Here is a 20185-nt window from a genome sequence, read left to right on the forward strand (position 1 = left end):
TGAAGTGCTTATTATACAAGCAAAAGGTTGCCTCATTAAAAGAGCAAAAGCTCTTAATCGAGTTGAGTACGACATACAGTGCTGCTACACAACAACAACAACGCATGTAGTTATGAGCTGGCACTTGGCTTGTGTGTGCGCTTGTGACTGTGCAACATTTACATTCACAGCAATACGAGTGCACACATACAAACACAAGCATCATACAAAGCCACACATGTCTGTCTATGTGTGTGTTTGCGCTAGCTTTTATGTCTTTTAATTTTCCGCCCGACTACATAGCAACTAAGAGCATCAGCAGCATCATATTTTAAGTAGAATAAGTGCTCCATATTCATGTCTTGCAACACACACCTGCACACACAAGCGCACCGTACTCAAACGCAAGTACCTGTATAAAGCACATACACACCACACACACGCCAGCCGAAGCATAAACATATTAAATGAAATGCGCCATTCAAAACCCAAGCAACTAACCGAAAGGGACCTGCAGCAATCATAAATACATAATTGGACGCATACACCTACCCAAGCGCATACACCTACACACACTAATAAGTGCTGCTGAGGCATGCTTTTCAAAAGCAAGTTGGCATTCAAATGTGCTTAAGCCGTTAGTGCTTTCGCTTAAGCCCCATATGAGTTCGTAGAATCCGACATAACTTACTAGTTGCACTGACAAACAGTCGGTGCGGAAAACAAAGGCCCGTTGTGGTCAACCACATAAGCAGCAGATTTAGACTGGGTTCACATTTTTTTCCACTGCTTCTTCACCACTAACACGCCAGGTTTTATTTCCATTTTTCTGCCGGCTTCTGTGCGGCTTCTATTTATTACTATGAGCCTGCCATTGTGCTTGTGAATTCACTGCTTTTGTTGGGCACTCGTCCTTTTATGCCATTTCTGGATACTTTACAATAAGATTTGTTGATTAAGTCGGCGTTTTTATATGCGCTTTGTTCCTTGCGGAGCAGATAATGAGGGATAAGCTATAACAAAAGGACGAGCTTACACACAGACCTATACATACATATATATATACACATATGTGAAGTAGTCATCCAGTCATGTGTGAGAAAAATTCAAATTTCGTTTTTCTGTTTTGATTATCTGCTTGTTGTGCGAATATGCCATTTATTATTTGATGTGTTTTTCTTTATAATGAAATCGGCGTGCGCCTGTGTGTGTGCTTCTTTATTTCTTTATGTGATTTGCTGCCTATGCTTTTAGCTTAGGCACAGGAAGCGCAGTCTTCTGTGAATGCGCACAAATAAATATTCATAATTGAGTTGCTCTCAAGTGTGTGTGTGTGTGTGTGTGTGGCATTTACTTACTTTCCAATGAAATGAATATGACACAGCGTGAGATTTATTTGATTTACCTGCAAAGAAAAGAATGTTAAAGGAAATTTAGTGAATGCTTGCAGATTGCACAGATAGAAGAACAAAGAAATATAATAAAAATAAAATATATGAGAAATATCTATGTTTATGTCGCCAGCAAATCAAATATCTATTATTATATTATCAGATATATGGAAATATATTACACAATTTTAGAAAAGCGAAATTGTTGAAAAAATAATTGAAGATTTATGCTCGCACAGTCCTTCAAGCTTTTAAGCTTCCTTTTGTATTTATCAAGAATTCATTGCCACATTAAATTTGACAGGTCGGTTATTGCTAGATGAGTTTGAATAACCAGTTAGTTTGATAAAACGAAATGTATCTCTTCATTATATAATTTGTATGACATTTTGACATTTCAAATCATTTCTAATGTTGACAACAACAACTTTACTTTCGGGTAATATATGACATTTCATGTAATATTTACATCAAATTGAATAAAAATTATATTTCAATAGAATTTGAATCAGATGAAATTAAAATGTTTACATTTTTGAATCAGAATTTGTTGAAGCGAAAATAATACGGTTGCTATTCAATAAAATAGATATATCTTTATACATACATAAATATGTATATGTAAAGTTTTTAGTTTTTATGACAATGCTTAGATCTTGTTGCTAATGAATTAACATGAATTGCCAAAAAAATATTCAAATTCAGAGTATAAGCTTTAAATTCTAAAAGCTCTAGAGAAAATAAATTTTCTTTGAGAGAAAAAGAGCTTTCATGAAGCTTTCACAATTCAAACGTCTTGATAAATCTTTATGAGTAAGGCTTTAATTAATCGCTCATTTGCAAAATAAACTTTCCTTAAGAGGAAAAGAGCTTTCATGAAGCCTTGAAGCTTTCACTATTTAAATGTTTTCATACATTTTTATGTGCGGGACTTCAATTTTGAAATATTATCAATTTGTAGGCAAAGCAGCCTTAAATTCGAAAGGCTTTAGAAAAAATGAAATTTCTTTGAAAGGAAAGGAGCTTTCCTGGAGCTTTATAGCTTTTACTATTAAAATCTTTTGTGCAATTCTTATGTGTAAGGCTTTAATTTTGTGAAAACTTGTATAATGAACTTTCCTTGAAAGGAAAGGAGCTTTCGTAGAGCTTTATAGCTTTTTCCTTTCAAATATTTTGTTACTTATTTATGTGTAAGGCTCGAATTTTGTAAAAAATTGTAAAATGAACTTCCTTGGAGCGGAAAAGAGCTTTCACTATAAAAATATTTTGCTACATTTTTATGTGTAAGGCTTAAATTTTGTAATATTGACAATTTTTAGGCCAAATATGAACTAAGAAAATTCAAAATTAAAAAAAAAAATATTTTTCCTTTCATACATTAACCATGTACCATATATAAAAGCGGCGGAGAAAAAAGCTTCAACTATTTAAAAAGCTCTAGAGAAAATGAACTTCCTTTGAGAGAAAAAGAGCTTTCATGGAGCTTTCACTACTTAAATATTTTGATTATTTATGATTATTTATGATATCACAATTGTCCATTTTTCCACAAAACATAAGTATTAAAAATCTTAAACTCTCTCTATCCCGGTAGTAAAATCAATAACATTTAATTTCACAATTTTGAAAAACTAAATATATATGTATTATAAAAGCTTCAGAGAAAAAACGCTTACATGGAGTTTAAGCTATTAAATAATTTCAATAAATGTTTACACGTAGAGCTTCACTTTTGCCATTTTGGTAATTTTTAGACAAAAACCGAAAATATAAAAATTCAAAATTAAAAAAAAATTCTTTCTTTCAATAAATTATAAAATAAAATAAGACATAACCTATAAGCTTGATGATAATGGAAATTTTCGAAAACTTGGCTATTCAAAAGGTGCAGCGGAAAAGAGGTTTTATTGAGCTTTCACTATTTAAAAATGTTTCATGAGCTTTCATTGAGCTTTCGCTATTTAAAAATATTTTATATCTTTATATTTATATTTCTTTATCTTTATTGATTCATTGATTTGTCATTGCGTGTTTTTGAAATGTATGGGCTAACAAAATTCAAAATTTCTAATAAGAACTAGTGTATCTGGCTTGAGCAAAAAAATGAAATTTTTTTTCTTGTAAAATTAATAAAATTATTATACTAAACGTACGTTCTGAACGTTTAAAATAATAAATATATTTCTTAAGAGATTAAAAAAAAGATGTAAAAGCTTCAATGGAAAAGAGCTTTTACTAAGCTTTCGATATTGTAAACTATTTGACCTAACCTATAAGATCGATGATGATGGAAATTTCCTAAACTCAAACTATTTAAAAGCTGCAGTGGGAAGAGCTTTCATTGAGCTTTTACTATTAAATTAAAGTGTTGAAAAAAAAATTCCACATTGTCTTAAATAATAGAACCTATTTTTCTTAAGGCATTCCGTAATTTAAATAAATTTATACACAGGAAAAATGCTGAAAGCTCTTTCACTGTCATTCACTAGATTTTGTTATTATTGTAATCAAAGAAACTACTTATTTTCTTACAAGGCGTGAAATTATCCTAAAATATCAAAACATAAAAATAGTTTCATGCAGATAAAAATGAGTAATGATTGCGAATTTAATTCTTCTGCGCCCAAGTTGTAATTTAAAAAGTTTTTTAATTAAAATTCACTAATAATCTTTTTCCACGCGCAACGCGGCATTCTACGAAAGCCTCGACTCTGCGGTGACTTCTTTTTAGCTAACAAAGATCACTAGGCGCCAGCCAACAGTTAGCTGCCACACTCACCTAACTACCAATTATAATCAAAACTTATGTATTTATAATTCTTATGATTACTTTCGACTCGCAACTACACACACACACACAACAGAAATGAGCGAAGCGCACCACCAACTTTCCATTACGTAAATCTTAAGAAAATGTGCGTCAAAACAGGCGGTTCATGCAAAACTTTCGCACTTGCCGACTTCTACACGCCCACACACACACACACAGGCGGCTGGCGGCGAAGAGCACGTAGTTAGGCGGCTGTGCGAACTTCCCAGCTTAGAAAGCCGCTTACGGCAGGCAGAAGAGGCTTACGGCGGGCAGGAGAGACTTCCGCCGGTGCCCAGGGGCAGCTGTGACTGAAGCCTGCTGGCAATTTGTGGGTGTGCTTGTAAAATGTCTGTGTGACATACGTTGGAGTATTGCGAAAAGTTTTCTTCGGCGTAAGCCGGTGCAAATGTCAGCGCTGTCTGCTTCAAACCAAATGCTCACTCCACTCAGCCTCAGTCGAGGCCTAGGCGCTGATTTTTCCGTAAATTTTTCGCACCATTGTGCCCAAGCTGCGCAGGCGGCCGCTAATGAATGCCACCAAGCGTGTACAGCATGTTGATTTTAGGCATGTGGTGGTTGGGCTAAGTGGCTAACGGTACATATGTAAGCAGATTTTTCGCACTGCTTGATTTCACAGTATTTGCTTTGTCTCCACTTCAAGATCTTTGCATATTTCATCACTACTTCGTCAAACCGCCAACTTACTGCCACTTCAAAACACTTCGCAACACCTGTGCCACCGGTTCGGCTCATTTGGCTGCCACCAACTATCTTTGCTAATATTATTTGCGCAGTTATGTTTAGCTATCTATATACCTTCGCTTAAGTGGTTTCATTTCACAGTTCGCAGAGTCAAGGAACCTTGTTGAACTTTCGTCTTAGGAAAAAGAAAATTTACACGTGAAATTCGCAGATAGGCCGCTTTAATGGTGTGAAACTCGCAGAATTTGTTACGCTTGAGAAATGACTGTGCCAGTTGGTGGCACGGTGATTATGAGCATGTGCATGTACATATGTATGTATGTGTGTGTAAATAAATATGGATTTAAACATATGTAAGAAGCACTAACGAATTAGCAAATTTACACGCCATATATCACCAGATATCCCATATAGATAGGCATTTACTACGCTACTTAGAAGACGTAAGCCTTTGGGCTAATGAGCAAAAAATAACCCATAAACCGTTTATATATGTTAACGCAGTTGTGAGTATTTTTATTTTTAAGTGTAACTATTTTTAGTCATGTATAATAATAATAGAGTTAGGGAGGCGTATATAGTGCGCACCATTAACCTGACCTCTCACTTTTACATAAGATATCACCCTTTACTCAGAAATGGTTTGGTGTTTTTGGTTTATCTTTAATTTTAGCACCTTTCTCAGAATTGTAATATTTTAAGAACACGCTCGGTTAATTTTCCGAAAGTTTTTTTTTTCCTTTTTTTGTTAAATATCGTATTTTATAAAAAAGCAGTTCGCCGAATAAATTTAGCAAATAATATGTTCATATTGAAGCTGATTTCAGTAGAACACAATTCTTTTGTTTTAACTTTAATATTTCTCTTCAGCGCTACATCGGCATTCTGCACACTATGTACTCAGCTTAAAATGAGTAATTTGGCCGACAGTTATCGCTTGATGACAGCTGATGGCTTTGAAGCTAGTAAAGTCTGATCATGTACTAAATAATCAGTGCAATGGTTAGTTTTAAAAGCATTTTTTAAAGCTAAGGTATATGCCATTAGTAGATGAGCAGAGATTATTCCAAAGAGAACTACTATGGTTAACGAATTGTCGTTCTCAGTGATAGACCAGAGGCTCTGCAGGCAATCTAGTCCGTAAAAAACAAATTAAAAATGCTACTGTAGAGCATCAAAATGCTTAACAGAATTCTCACTGAAACAATATCATACAAAGCATGGTTCTCTAAGCATAGCGGCATCAATGGAAATGAGCTAGATGATCTCCGGACAAAAGCAGCTGCGACAACCAGTTCAATAGGACCGAAACAGTCTTTGGCTGTGGGCTCCACACTTTACAAAGGGAAAAAAACGGGAATAAGAAAAGACCAGTAAAAAACACCACTGGCAGACAAGGGTGTGTCTGGAAAAGTTCGATACAAAAGATTCAAGCAACTAATCACTCTTCCAAGAAAAAAATAACGCAGTTTGTGGGATTTTATACAAGTCGCTGCAGGTTGCGGTGTTATCTGCACATATTACGGTTTTATTTCGCGCTTTGGGGACGTGTTTGTGACCAAAGAGGGACATTGCGCAATCAAAAAAAGAAGTAGCCTAGCTATCAGCCAATTAAATACCTTTAGAGAACATATTATAGTCTTTATCCCAGGAGTTTTACAAAGCCTCTTTGATTTCGATGGGGTTAAACGAATTGTTCTAATAACAGGAGAGGGTATAATAGAACATGAGTCACAGTGCATTCTTCAATTTGTTTAACTAATACCAAGGCTTCTTCTTAAAAGACATAATTATCTGCAATCTAATACCGAATGGCTGCTAAATATTAAGGTATCGAACAGTCTAATATTCTGAAATGACTTCAAATAGATTTTAGATAGTATGTTGCCTACATATAGGATACATTTTACAAATCCAAAAAAATAAAAAGAAATAAAACAAAATCTTGTATTAAGGTTGAGAAAAGGTTAAAAACAAGCTAAAGGTTTCAAAGATTAAAAAATAAAAAAAGAGTTGCCTTTGGGATTTTTTTTTTTTGAAACGCTAAAAGTAGTAACCGGAATGATATTTCTATATTTGAAATGATAATGGAACTTTTTCTTTTTAGAGCGATTAGAAGAATAACTAAAGACACTTCTGTGTAAGTAAAAGAAAGCATTACACTGTAGCTTGGATTTATGAGTTAAGATTTCTAATCTTCTAGAAACTAAATTCTTTTATAATATATATTATATTTCTAAAATGTTCTTAAGCTTCGAATTTCTTATTTATCTGCGTAAATTTTATTAATCTTCGAAATGAGAACATTTTATGTATTCCTCCAAATAAAGAGAGTGGAATAAATCCGATTAAGATCAGGTTGTACTTTACCAAAGAACAAGAATTTTTTAAGTTTTGTGTCACTTAATCGCCAAGTGATTCACCCTAAATCCGACAAAAAACAAATAAATAAACTAATATGCGGTCAATGGTTTGGCAGCCGAAATAACCGGTTTTTCTGCGTGTGTGATTTTAGGGCATATATATGTAAGTACATACTCGTGGATACTATGTTAATTTTTCCAAATTTGTTTTGTCAATATATAACTATATTGTTACAGGTTTAACGATTCACCGAGTAGAACGAGTAGTCAACATAATTTGTCTGTTATTTTTTCTTTTTATTTTTTTTTTTATTTTTTCTTTTTATTTTTTTAGTTACGCAAAGAGACGCGCTTTGTCCCCGCTTAGTCTGCGCTTTATCTCTTAGCGTTTTGTTATTAACTTAAGCCATATATATATTGATTTACACATACCCGATTGGTTTTACCCAACTAAACCTGCTAATTTGCATTCGTTTAAGAATACATACTGAATATTAAAGTATATATTTTTTTCATTTTATATTTGAAAGAGTGAATGAACAGTCTTATTCGTTTGAAGCTTGTTAAAATTTAGTGAGTTTTTTGTAAAACGAGATTGGTTTTTGTGAGCGTGAAATAGAGTCGACTTAGACTGTATACAGTTAAGATAAAACAATAAATAGATTATGTTCTTAGGCTGGGATTAGTTTACTAATCCGCCTCTTAACATTTTATTTTCATTTAACTTTTTTGTTTCTTAAGCTTCATAATATTTTGATTGCAGGTCTTTGAACTTGAGTTTGGCTTAACTATGCTTTTAACATTAAACAGAGAAAGAACAGAGCATTTTTTCTGATATTCTTAAAGAGAATATGCTAAAGCCGTACAAATCTGATCTTAAACGTTGTTGTTATTTTGGTAACTTATTAAGAAAGATTTTTCACAAATGAGAGTTTATGATCGAAGAAAGAGTAATGTTGTTCCCTGAACTATTTTGAGGAAAGTTGCTAAGGATTTTGGCTAATATTTTCGCACTATGGGGGCTATATGGGTTTCGTTGAGCAAAAAACGGCCTATTTTCAATATTTTTTTCTAGTAAAAATGAAATTTCTTTTATTCAAACCTTTTATGAGTAAAATACGTATCTTTCTACAGTCCCTCGGGAAAAAATTATTTTAGAGGTATTCAGAGGTTTTTACAAAAGAAAATGCAAATTTTAGTGCACATTTCTCGACGTTTATTTTTTTTTATGTTGTAATTGAAGAAAAAATCATGCCTTTAAGACATTGTAAACTTTCGATACGGCAGTTGGCGAGTAATTTTGACAACCTACTTAGAAAAAATAGTTTCGAGACCTCGAGTGCGCAAATTTTTAATGCTGCATCTCCAAAACTGTTACTCAGATCAAGTTGGGAATTTAAGATGTTGTTATAGCTCTTTTAAAATTATATAAGATAATATAATTTAACCTTAACTTTGTCATTAATAGCTTTCTTCTATTGCAAATTGAAATATTGATTGATTTTAACTATTAGTGCTAGATAGTGTATTCCTATATATATTATTAATATTCCTCGGTCTAGAAATATATTATATATATTATTTTTGGAGTGAAAATTTCCTGTTTCTCTTTTGTAGCATATTGTCAAAGCAAAGGATAGCTTCACAATCTGATTTTGTCGCCTGACCTATTCACAATTTCAGCCAATTGATTAGCTTAAATACGTCTTTGTGAGTGTTAGGTGTGAAACTTGGAAAATCTTTTACTAGCACCCCAAATGTAGGCAACACTTTTCAACGATACTTCTTTATTACCTAAAATTTTATAAGGAAATGAAAAAATTTTTTTTAAATTTTTTTTTAAATAGGTGTAATCGAAAAAAAAATTCTTCGTCCAAGTCTTTAAGGATTGTATCTTAAAGACCTGAATAAAATTACATGAAGATCGGTTGAGACGGTGTACTTAGCGTAGCCAGCCTCTAGCCCACAAGTTTCTAAGGCTCTATCTTCGAAACTATTACTCGAATTAACTTAAAAAATTTAGGACAATATTCTAGAGGTGTTCGATTTTTTGAAACCGTTAGCACATGTAACTCTTTAACACAATCTAACAAGTGCCTATGGCTTCTATTATGTATTGTACCTACGTTAAAAATGTGATTCAAATATGACAGGTGAATATTCACTGACATTAACTTAATGATTTGATTAATAATGTTTTTTAGTTTGTCTTAATAACATCAAAGCTTAGCGAATAAAGATCTTAAATTTTATTTTAACTCTCTTTTTTGTATTTTCTAAATTATGAAAGATTCTGACATAACCCCATACATATATAAAGCGATTTGAAAGTATTTTAGGCTGAGCAGAAGAGTTCAGTGCATTCTAGTTATAAATTACTTCGAAAGTCACACATTTACGAGCATTCTCTTAAAAATAAACCGAGGTCATCTTTAAGATATTTTTCCAAAAAATAATACTAAACATTATTGTTGCAAATGTTGCAATAATCCTCCTTATGGCGACACCATTATAAATTAATAACAATCACACTAAAATTAATGTATTTCCACGAAGAATACAACAGCAAATAAGCGCTTACAATTTCGTACATCACCTTTGGAGGAAAAATGACAGCCGCAAAAGGCTTACCAGACGCCATTACAACAGCAACGCTTGCCTTATAGAATCATTAATATCAGCCATAAATATTTCAATAGCTTAAGTTGTGATTTACACGTTGCTTGGCTTTTTTCATGCGCTCGCAAGCAATTCACAAGCTTTTGAGCGCTGCAAATCGCTTTAACACACACACTTGCACACGAGGTGAGCGAACGGCATCGAGGTGTGAGTGTGTGTGTGTTTGCGTGTGAGCAAGCATGTTTGCCAATGTGTTACAAAATCTCAAGATTTGTGCGACTCAGCACATGATAAATCTCATTATGACACAAATTGCTTTTCTTCAGTTCTCCAACGGCAGCTGGCAGAGACGGCTGTGCAACGGTTTCACCTCCGCAAATACGCACTACATACATTTGCACGTACATATGTACATATGTACGAACAACTTGTAACTGTAATGTTGTAAGCTGCGCTCTATGTGAGTATATATGTGTGTGTCTCAATACTTGCGGGTATGAGCAATAAACCTGTTGCTCGATTACGTCTAATGCCAAATGTGGCTGGCGCATAGAAGTTGCACGTCCACAAGTGTTTGTATGTCAATATGTATGTTTATATACTTGTACATATGTATATATGTGCGTTCACATGATTAAGTAGACATTAACGAATGCCGCTGGAAGTGTTTGCGCATAAACTATGCCTCCCATATGTTGGTTATTCACAAGTGTTAAGCTGCAACTGCGCTTTGCGGCTGTTAGTCAGCTAATTCCGTTACATTGTGCATAAGGCCGCAGAGTTATCGCATTGAATTATGTGTCGGCGCATTATGAAAAATTATGCTGGAAAAATGCATTTGCTGTTGCAAAGTCAGCGTGCAACGTATGAAAAAAAATAATAACAAAAATACAAATAACATGAAGTTTGTTTAACAGTTTTTGTTGTTAGTGTTTGTTTGTTCGATTGGTTAGTTGGTCGGTTATTTTGTATATTAGCTACAATGCCTCGTTAGTGCGTTCCGTTATGTTAGCTTTTGTTTTTGGTAAACAAACAGTACTTGTTGTTGTTGTTGCGGGTCGTGTTTTATGCTAATGCGGCTCGTGTTCGTTTCGCTACTTGCTCGCTGGCGTGCTATGACCGCGGGGCGTTGCATTGAATATGTTAAGTACACTTTTGTGGTGTTAGGTGGGGAAAAGGGTTAAACTAAGACTTTTTAGAATAAATGAGTTATCGAAATAATTGTTAGAAATTCCTTTAAACAAAATATTATCGAAAACGCATGATTATGAAGTATTATTTCCACACAAAGTGCCTAAATAGACCAGAATACTGGTAAACAAAAAGATCATAGTGGCATGAAGTCCAACTGAAACGAAGGATGAACCAACAGACATTAAAGGAAAAGTAGTTTTCCTGTGATCTGCGGTCGGAAAAGGAAAAGAAGATGGGAATAGGCATGTGTGAGTGTTTCGTTGTATCTCTATTTCCGTGAAAACGATGAGTCGTAAAGAAAATAGTTACATGGCAGTGTTGTAGGTACTGAAGATATTCATAACTTTTGCATTTCGGTTTTTTTTACATAACCTCAAAATAAACCAGTTTTTGTGTTTTTTGCTTTTGATTTATTGTATTCGAATTCCTTTAATTTACTACTCAGATTTGTTGTTTCAATACTCCTTTCTGTTAATATCGTTATAGTGTAGTTATTGTTAGAATTTAAACAGTTTGGACCGTTTGCTCAATATCTTGTTAACAGTCATCTGTCAATTAAGTTCTGGTTAACTTAACCATAAGCAGGGGTCTTGGTTGAGATAACATAAACTTAATTGACAGATAATTGCTAACTCGAAAACTGCCCCAAAGTTGGTTGTTCCTTAACCGGAACTAAATCACCTGGCCTCATGCATTGGTGTTACACAGCGGTAGTCAAGGTAACCTTACTTTATGGTGCTCTGGTGTGGTGGGCCGCTATGTAAAATTTCATTCAGGAAACCAATGGAACGGATAAAGTGACTCGCTATTCTTTGCATAACGTGTACACTAAGAATCACCATTCCAACGTTGGCAATAGAAAGCTTAGCAACACGCCACCAATCGATATTACAGTGGAAAGCTGTACTGCAAAATCAGCAGACAAGTTGGCTGCATTAGGTGAAGTCTCTAAAAGCACCTTCGGACATAGCTCAATAAGCAGGAAGATATTGAACAAATCGGATTACATACCTACACGCTATATTTGGGAGACTAGGCTTCACACTAAAGAAGGGTGGATGACGCAGAAGACGGAGTTTACATTATTTATACAGATGGATCCAAAATGGAAATGAAATGGGAGCCGGAATCTATAGCTCGGCGCAGGATCTCACTCTTTAAGGTTCCGGAATATTTTCTAAGCGAAAGTCTCTGATAGGATTGCCAAGAGTGCTAGAACTTGTCTTAAGTATCTAGGAGCTTCGGAGTTCAAGCCGCTAAACGAAGTATCAAACGTAGATAACCAGTCGCTCTTAAAATTTGAAAGAAGCGTTGACGTACTGTATGTCAAATAATTTACCTCCAACTAAACTGTACCATCTGGCATTACTAGAAACTAGTCGGTCTATGAAAGCTGTGATAGCCGGCCAGTATAACCTAACCTAACCTAAGAATAATATTGGATAACGAGAACAAATTACTTCTATACTCTTCAAGTCATTTATAAGTTTCCCTTACTTCCTTTGTTCTTATCGTCAAAGCACAGTGTGAAACAGATGATTTATGAATTTCATGAAGATTTCAAAAACATTTATATTAGTTATATGTATGAGCCTAAGGAAAGTATTACCCCGATTTTATCAAACTTTAATACAAGGACATATTGTCAGTCTAAATTTGTTCTTACAGAATTTAAGTATTGACCGTTATGTTCAGTAAAAAACTAGCCCTATGCACTGGTATTCACACATTTGGTGTCTAGGTCCCTGAAAAGTCATAGTCCGTCATAGTTATAGTCCGATTCCAACAATTTTTCGCTTTAGATGAAATACCTGCTTGTGAAAACTTGTATTCTGATAACTTTATTGTTTTTTTATTTGTATTAGGGGTATGTACGGGTAAGCTCAAATTGGTAAAGTAATACCCCAAATATAGAGTAACTAAAAGTGGGCGATGCCACGCCCGTCATACAATTTATACACTTGCCTTCCAAAAAGATATTCAATGTCATCTGTACTTTCAGTTCCCAACTTCAATGGTTGTGGCGTATTTATTAACCGTTGTATGGAGTGTGGGCATGGTTATTATCGCATTTTACCAATTTTCAGAGTCCGTGAAGAAGTATAAATAGACTGACGAAGATTTTCTGGCAAAAAAGTCAAATCGAGCGTTTTCCTAGTTTGTAAATATTCACTTTTAAAAGTTATTCTAACGTAAGAACCGTCATTAACGTGCAGAGACCTTCCGAAAACCCTCACTCTCGAAAATAGTTCTTCCAGCAAAGATTTTATGACACACAAGTCATTCATTTGCCAGACGCTGCTGACAAAACCTGCATACTTTTTATGAAATCGTGTATTTTTTTATGTAAATATGTGTTTTAGTATTTCGGAATTATGAAAGGCAAATAAAAAATATTCACATACACACAAATACAAAATCAGCTGTAAGCGGCACATGGCCAGCTATCGGATACACTTTAATACAAGAAGATTTTATAACATTAACTGTTATTTACACATTTATTATTGCAGCCGTGGGCTTAGGTTGAGCTTAGCACCTTGTTTAAACCGGCACTGGCTGTGTATATGTATGTGTGTGCATGTGTGTGTTGTGAGTGCGTTCACCTTTCTTGTTGCTTGGCTCGTTGTTGCGCCCTGCGTATTTGTGTTGTTGCTTTTGCTATCAAATATGCCGTTTGTCGTGTTTTGGTCGTAAAATTTGGTTAGTTTTTTCGGATAGTTTTTTTAATTTATGCACAACACAGTTTACATACAAAGTGACACTTAACAAAACTTTAATTATTTACTTTCCAAACTGGGAGTTATCTATAGCGCTTGTTTGGAGCTTTTGAAGATTTCGTTGGTGCTGCAAAGCGTGACTCACTTGGAATACGTAAACTGCTCAGGGCGATGATCGCTTGTAGAGAAGAATTGAAGCAGAATATACTGGAGAAGGTCCATAGTGTGTGTACGTGTGGTTTTATATGTGTATGTATGTATGTATTATCAATATATATGGTATGTATGTATGTTTCTGTGTTTGTTTGTATGCTTTCATGTTTATTAGCGGTTCTTTGCTTGCTGTGGCTTTAGGCTGTATTTTAATCCAATCATTTTTTATAATTAACCATTCCATCCCGTATCTGCGTGTTCCCGTGCTGCGGTGGCGTGACCCAATTCAGTGCCGCCATTAAGCAAATGTGTTTTCTATGCTGACTTAATTGGCATGCAATCCGTTCGCCCGCCAGCCTGATTAACATACTCGCGGAGGGAGCTTGGTAGCTCCCAGCTGCTAAGTGCTTGCCACAGAGCACACAAATATGAAGAGATTTTTGTCTATATATTTTGATAGATATATGTATATGTTGGGAGGTGTGCTTACTATTTATGCTATAGTTACTATATGTCTATACGTGCTCATAATTCTCATTGCGCATATTTACAAATAGCAACCCAAAGCAGAAGAGCTATCTTCCTCTAAACCTTAGCATATACACACACATGAATATGTGCTTGTAATGCATGTGTGTGTGTGCTATTTTAACCGTTATTACTGTGAAATGTTTCTCATGTGAATTTTTATTTCGATCCCTCACATCGCTACGTAACTACTTTCAGCCATTTATTAAGCATTGCCAGTCGCATGCCGCGCTCTGTGGGCGGTGGCGCTGCGATCCGGCTTGATTACCGAAATCAATTTTTATGTTATGCTTGATTTTGACAAATCAAGGCGATAAACTTTGATGGGAGTTACTCGTACGTTGAGCCACAATTTATTATCGCCAGTAATGTGCACGCACACACACACACACACACATTATTGACTTACAATATATGCTTGAGCACTTAAATACATAAACAGTTATGTTAGCTAACCATTTTTTAGCGCAGTCAATGCTCTTTATGGAGATGATATTTTTCGGGAAATGCCAAACATCAAATTTCATTGCTGCTAATAATTTGTTTGGTCCCGATATTGATTTTTGCATGATTTGTTGTAGTCTTGTTGTGACATGACTGCTGTCACTTATTTTATGATTACAAATTTGTGGGATTTACTTTTATGATTTTTTTATTTGCTCTCCTCTCTGTTCCAAGGTTTAAATAAATATGGATAATGATCAATAATTTGTATGGAAAAGTGTTCATATTTGTGCAAAATATTTATGTGCCACAAAGTTGGTGTTTAAAGAGTTGCCAAATATATTTATTTTTTGTACATATAGGACAATGCCTGTGTTCCTCTGTGTTGCAAGGAAATAAGTCTCCTTAATATCGCACATAAGATCTTATCGAGCATAGTGTCTGAAAGACTGAAGACCATCGTTAACAATTTGAATGGACCTTATCAGTGTGGCTTTAGACCTGGAAGGTATACAATCGACCAGATTTTCACCATGCACCAAATCTTGGAAAAGACCCTTGAAAGGATGATCGACACACCACTTCTTCGTCGATTCTAAAGCCGCTTACGACAGCACAAAAAGGAGCAGCCTTTATGCTGCTATGTCTGAACTTGGTATACCCAAAAAAACAATACGGCTGTGTAAACTAATGTTGGGCAATATTAAAAGCTCCGTCAGGATCGAGAAGGACCTCTCCGAACCGTTCGACACCAAACGAGTTTCCATGCAAGGCAACTCCTTGTCGTGTGATTTCTTCACCCTATTATTGGATAAAGTAATACGAACTGAAGAGCTAAATAGAAAAGAAAAAATTAAAAGAAACTCTTGCTAACAGATGCTACTTTGAACTGAGTAGGCAATTGAAAAGTAAAGTCCTCTGCCTCGACGAACAAAGACCAAATTCTACAAGCCCCTCATCGGCCTGGTGCAGAGGCAAAGACAATGACATCGTCTGATGAGTCGGCCTTAGAAATATTTGGCAAGGGCGAGCACCGCAGTCGATGGAACAATGAGCTGTATCAGATATACGGCGACATAGTTTAGCCAATCAGGAGACAGCGTCTGGCTATGTTATGTTGCCTGGATGGAAGAGAACACTCCAGCTTTGAAAGCTTTCAATTCAGTACCCGCCGGTGGAAGCAGAGAAGGAGGACAATCTCTATTTCTTTGAAGAGATCAGATAGAGAAGGAGCTGACGGCACTTGGTGTCTCGAATTAGCGTCAAATAGAAAAACAGAAGAAGAAACAAATGCCGCGTTTTTTTTTAGCCAATAAGAAAGAAGAATATAACACAATATCCAGAAACAGTTCCTGGGGGAGTTGGGTTTGAGTAACTGAAACGGACCCGGACTTTTATTTGTCCAAGTACTGTCAACTCGGCACCATTCTTCGAAATTACTTCAAAAATGTTTTCCGCCGCTTCAACGCCAACATAAAAGCAAGAAACACCGAAACAAGAACTTAATAGTAACAATACGGGTTATAATATGAACTTTATATTCCGAGATTATGACAATATTAGTTCGATGGGTCTCATTTGTGTGAGAGCTATAGTCGTCCGATCGGAACAATATACTCGGAAATTGTACCCTTATCTTGGGCAATAATCCATGTCAAGTTGCGGGAAGATATCTCGTCAAATCAATACGTTTTCCATAAAAAGACGAGAGTTTGACCGGCAATATGGTATGGTGATGTGATATAGGCGATTACAACCAATAAGCAGCATCATGAGGGGAAAAATACATGTGCTAAATTTCAGATCGATATCTCAAAAACTGAACGACCCAACTGTCAGGCTGATCATTTATATGTATATTTTATAGGTGCTCTGACCTTTCTGCTGGGTTTGTAATATACCTTGATCAGTTATAAAGGTTGATGGAACTCCTGGTCGATTAAATCAAACTAATTTTCTAACAAATCGACCTGGCTTATTCTATGGTCAATGTTCAGAAATTTGTGAAACCAATTATAGTTTTATACCTATTGTAATGGAAAGACTTACTGTTAATCATTTTATCAAATGAGTAACTTATAGAACTAACTCATAATTTTCATTAAATGACTGAAAGAAGGTACTAGCCTAATTGTAATAAATGCATATTCATTATAACAAAAGTTTATAGATTCGGATCTGATCTTCATGTTGAGAGTTTAAGCTGTTTTTTATTTGTTTGACAGGGTATTAATATTATAGGCACTACATGGGATACAACTGGCAAGATAGGAGTAAGGAGTAGTAAAAACTACAACCCATAATTAATTTAACAATTTTAATCTAAATTCATTATAAAAATCGCTATGAATTTCGTGAGAACTATATTCATCACGATTCAAAGACGTCGAAAACCAAGAAAGTTGTATCTCGAAAGATTTTGTTTTGCAAATCTTAGAGATTTGAAGAGTGAGTGCTGTAATATAATTATATAATGCTGTACAAACTTATATTAAGTTGTGAAATCACACCTTGAATTCCATCAAATTTCATACCCATGCATTAACACACCCAAAATAAACATCATCGAAAAACCTATGCTTGTCATTCATATTGTAAAATAGCAAATATCAACAAATCACTCAACTGAACAATTTTTATTCCAATATTTACAAAAATCTGAAACAGTAATTCATTTGTTGTGCTATCTTTCAATTTCTGACGTCACTTGCATTGTCATACAAAAATATTTCATGTGATAACGTTTGAGGGGCGTTTTTAGCATTCACCGCCACACGCACACGGTGGCTCATCAGAACCAGTGTTAGACCAACTTACACTGATAAAAGCGTTGTATCAGATATCGAAAACATATGTTTGTACATATGTATGACGAATGTTGACAAACAGAAATTATGCAGAAATAAAAAGATACGGGGATTCCGAAGACACAAATAATGCCACTCATTGATAGGTTATTTATAGGTTATTGGGAAGCGGAGTACGTAATGTGACATAAGTGGCTTTCGTTAGAATGTTTGTGACATTAAAGAGGTGATATGCAGGTTGGTGTGGTAAGTATAGACATGATGTAGGTATTTATAGCCGTGCCAGTATGTTAAAATGGCTTAAGGCGGCATTGTGATTTATTAGTAAGAACTCCGATTTTGAATTTTATCAAATAAAGCTTCAAAATTTGTACGTTTTCAGATTAAGATCTCGACGTAAAATGCGCCAAGTAGTTCTATATCGACTCTCCATGGTCTTTGTGTACACTCTCAGCTGCGGCTGCTATATTTTCTTCACTGCGTGCTAGACGAAAGCTATTCAAGCCACAACTAACTGAAGACTCTTTAAAAGCACTTTAATAAAATATTGTCTTATATATTTACAGTTTTACATGCATATATCGCTAGGGAATCCTCCCAGCCCACTTTGACCCAGTAAACAACGATTTCGCCTTCGCAGCGGAAGCGTAAGAAATACGAATGTGCAAGCATGAAAACACAACGCGCCCCAAAAACAATCATATTCAAACTATTTAGCAATTTATGCCATGATTTATGGTTCCGCAACAACAACACACAAACAAACCAACGAACTTTCAGCGACTTTATTCTGCAATTTCGTTTCAACATTTTTCTGTTTCTGTTTCTGCTTTATATTTTGATTAATTGCGGTGTTGCATAATCGTTGGAGCGATTTGAGCGCACGCTAAGCTTGTTTAAAACCGAAATCGTATGTGCGTGTGTGTGTGTGTGAAAACTCCCAAAGCGCCGCAAACTCCGAAAGTTTTGCACAACTCCAGCAGAAATTCAGAAACAGAGGCGGCAGGCGGCGGGCGACAGACAAAAGCGATGCGCGCAAAATAATAACGGTTTAAAAATAAATCAAAATAATAAATATAAAAGAGTCCAACAAGCTGCATGTGTGTATGTGTGCTTGTGTATGTGACATGCGGCGTTGCCAAATGCCAAAAACCGAAAATTATTTACATGCAAAACCGATTTTTCATTCGACACTCAACGGAAGGCATAAATTCGCTGCAACATAATTTTGCTTTATTTCCCCCACCCAACAGGGGCGGAAGACGAGCGCGCAAGAATGCGCTATAAATCAAGGAAAATATTGAAGACGAAGAAAAATATGGAGCAATAGATTGCAACCTATGAGCAGGCTGTCATCGCATGCCAACACACACGCGCACAGGGCGCCGTGCGACTCAGCGCTGCAGCTGCATGCCACATGCACCATACAGGTGTGCCGGTGTGAACGCGCCGGCTGAGCGGTTGAGTCACCACAGCCCAACATCTTGGCTGGCTAAGAAAAGCGGCAAGGTGAATGAAATGGCGCTTTACAATGTTGCCACATGATTATAACTCACAACACCAGAGCGACGCGACGACAGTGAGAAACGCAAAGGAAGTGAGCGCAAGTGTATGTGTAAGTGCTGCATAAATGCATAGCAGCAAACCATTAGGTTCAAATGGCGGCGGCGGTGCTTATGGGAGGTGTAACTAGGAAAGTTGGGAAGCGCGCTGCGCCGCTGGCGTGTGGCAAATGCCGGTGGCAAAACACGAAGCGTCTGCAAATTTGCGAAAGTAGCAATTTTCTAAATGCGGCGCTTACTGCGCTACCAAACAACAACAAGCACGACGATAACAGTGGTAGTGGGGGAATGCAGCGGTAATATGCTGCCAACTTCAACTACTCTCCAGCGAGGCAGGCAATTTATGAATGTCTCAACAGGCGAAAAAGTGCTAAGCGCGTCTGCCCTGGCAAGCGAGTGTGTGTGTTTGTGTGAGCATAAAAGGAACTAAATCTATGTATTTAGGTGTGTACGTATGGCTAAGCATAATACTCTAAAGGAGTAGGCGTTGAAGTAGCACAAAATGTTGGTAAGGTTGGCAAAGGGGGGAGAGGTGTCGCGCCAAGGATACTTTGTACGCCTGGGCTGATGTAAAACCAATTTTATATAGTAGCATAATATTTTGGAGCAAAACAGTTGCAGCGCTTAACAAAAAGCAAAAATCAAATATGCGACACGGTTTCGACACAGGGTGGTTCGAATTTTGTAATATCAATATTTTTTAAAGATTTCGAGACAAATTTTATTATTCTTTTTTTTTTTTTGAAAAAAAAAAAATTATTTTTAAGTAAGAATACGTTCTTATTGCTACTTTCGATTCTTCATTTCCTCTTCAATGAGATTGAGCCCCACTTCCTCCTGAAATAATTTGGTTTGAAAACTAAATATTTTTCGAACTGCATGCAGGCGCTCAAAACAAGTCCCTTACTGCT

The sequence above is a fragment of the Bactrocera dorsalis genome, chromosome 2 (assembly GCF_023373825.1).
Source record: "Bactrocera dorsalis isolate Fly_Bdor chromosome 2, ASM2337382v1, whole genome shotgun sequence".
Taxonomy (NCBI): Eukaryota; Metazoa; Arthropoda; class Insecta; order Diptera; family Tephritidae; genus Bactrocera; species Bactrocera dorsalis.